The sequence below is a fragment of the Aplysia californica genome, unplaced genomic scaffold (assembly GCF_000002075.1).
Source record: "Aplysia californica isolate F4 #8 unplaced genomic scaffold, AplCal3.0 scaffold00196, whole genome shotgun sequence".
Taxonomy (NCBI): domain Eukaryota; kingdom Metazoa; phylum Mollusca; class Gastropoda; order Aplysiida; family Aplysiidae; genus Aplysia; species Aplysia californica.
The window spans coordinates 111,181-113,469 of record NW_004797466.1 but is presented as its reverse complement, the minus strand read 5'-3'; the positions used below and the strand labels follow the sequence as shown (position 1 = coordinate 113,469).

Below are 2,289 nucleotides of genomic sequence, written 5' to 3'. Positions count from 1 at the left end.
AGAGAGAGAGAGAGAGAGAGACTAAAGAAAGAAAGAAAAAGAGGTGAGTGGGATAAGAAATGAAATGCAGAGAGCGTATGAATGCAGAAAAAAGAGACTTTATCTGTGTGAGAACTGAGTTAAAAGGAGAGAGAAAAAAAGGAATGAAGGAGGGTGGGGGCGGGGGTTAGTACAGAATTGAGTACATATGTCTTTTAATGAATACAAACAGAAAAAGAGAAAGAGACAGACAGAAACATAGAGACAGAGAGAGAGAAGGGCAGGGGATAAAAAAGCGAGAAAGAATAGAGATTGAAAGAAAATAGTGTAGCGTCCCTAGGTGGGCTCGAACCACCAACCTTTCGGTTAACAGCCGAACGCGCTAACCGATTGCGCCACAGAGACAACTACTGCACTGAAATAAAAACCAGAGCAATTTCTGAATCCTTTACACTCATTGAACAGGCTTGAAGTTTTTCTTTTTATAATATTTTTTTTCAAAGTATGTTTTGCTTGGACTTTGAATTTGGTCAAATTTTACCGATGCCAAGCTCCCTGGACACTGATTACAAGAATTGTGACGATAACAAACGATTATGTTAAAGGTAATAATTTTGATAATCATGATAATAGTAATAAAATGATGATGATGATGATGATGATGATGATGATGATGATGATGATGATGATGATGATGATGATGATGATGATGATGATGATGATATGTAACATTGATAATAATAATCTTTAAAAAAATAAAAATAAAAAACAAAACCACCCCCCCAAGAAAAAAACAACAACAACACACAAACAAACAAACAAAAAACCCCCCAGCCTAACCTTATGGGAACTGAACTCCTATCTTGTGCATGCGACTGTGAGGCGCCTAACTGCTACACCACAGATGCCGGTGTATTCCGCAAAACATACAACACGTGAGATAAGGCTCAAATATATGTTGCCAGATCTTATTTTAGAGAGTAAATAACGTGTTATTAATTGAAAGTTCAATTGGCGCCAAGACAAAACCAAAAAAAAAGATGTGTATGGATAAAATCCAGCAGGAAGGAAACAGAGATCTTCGAGGTTGATACCCTTCGCCTGCTGTGTTCATATCTACGGCAGATGTTACGAAAACGTCGTTCCCAGAGAGAATGTGAGGTCACCTGACCTACCTGGTATTTCTCATCTGGACAGAGCAAAGAATCGTTGGAGTTATTCTCGGATCGATTCTTCCTTGAGCTTAATTTTGAGTTTGAGTTCACTAAACTAAAGAAGAGAGCATCCACAGCTACCGAAAAAGTAAAGATAGAAAGACCGAATCAGTAGCGGGAAAGGAGAGAAAAATAGGACTAAACATATCGCCCTAGATACTGACGTTATGAAAATGTACGTTTTAGTTAATTCTAAGCTTAGTTGTGTTTTACTGTCTTGTTTGAAATACTCAACAGACATACTGTGAGGATAGCCTTGGTCTGATGCCTAAGTTGAATGTTCTTGGACTTGGGTTGTTTGGGTCAGTTTCCAAGACTCTCCGCTAACTTGGCTTTTTCTCATTGGGATGGACGTTTTATTTGTAGGTCCTGTCACTTTGATCACTTTACAATGTTGAAAGGGGCATTTAACCCACACCATACCACAGCTTTTAGTACTTATTGTTACTGTAGAAAATGCTTAGAAGATAATGGATGTTTTTGGGGGAAGGGGGGGGGGGTGGCACTTTGAATATTTGTTACTTTTTATTTTCAATTGTTTTTGCTTGCTTTAGCTCGGATGTTTTTGGGTATTATCATTATGATCGTCGTAGTCAAGAGAAAAGTGCCAAGAAATCGTATGCTAAATCTTACTTATTTTCTACCAGTACTGTATGCATGTTGCTTCGGCCCAGTCCTCAATGGTTTATTTTGTTGGGGTCGCAACTATTCTTTTCTAAGAACAAACTCGACCAAAAACAAAATCATTCACTCTGTCTTCGATTTTTGTCTCTTTCTATGTTTTTGGCACTCTTTTTCCAGTTTGAGTCTGAGTTGGCTTTGTTTGATTTTTAATATGTTTATGCCCCCATCGACACAATTTAGAAAATTCATTGTAAAGGATGCAGGATGCTTCGAGCCTGCCTGTTAGGGCAAACTTAGAGCTGAGGGGGGTACAACCAAGTAAAAGACCTTTGTTCGATTCCCTAGTTGAGATCATGTTTATCGAGTATCTCGGTCTTTCTGCTGGGAGGTCGCATCCCTTTCAGCCCGGATTAGCCGTAATAGGCAGTTTTGAAACCCGCCTCCTGAAAGACCTGTATAGTGTCTAGGGCGA

General features: G+C 38.9%; 1 protein-coding gene and 1 non-coding gene across 2 annotated transcripts in view; both read right to left on the bottom strand.

The window, feature by feature from the left end:
• LOC101847112 (cholinesterase) overlaps positions 1-2,289 on the bottom strand; it is a 98,344-nt gene that overhangs the window by 29,495 nt on the left and 66,560 nt on the right. The gene's annotated exons all lie outside the window — the stretch shown is intronic.
• On the bottom strand, positions 311-384 carry TRNAN-GUU. The gene has a single exon. It is a non-coding gene; the product is annotated as a tRNA-Asn (tRNA).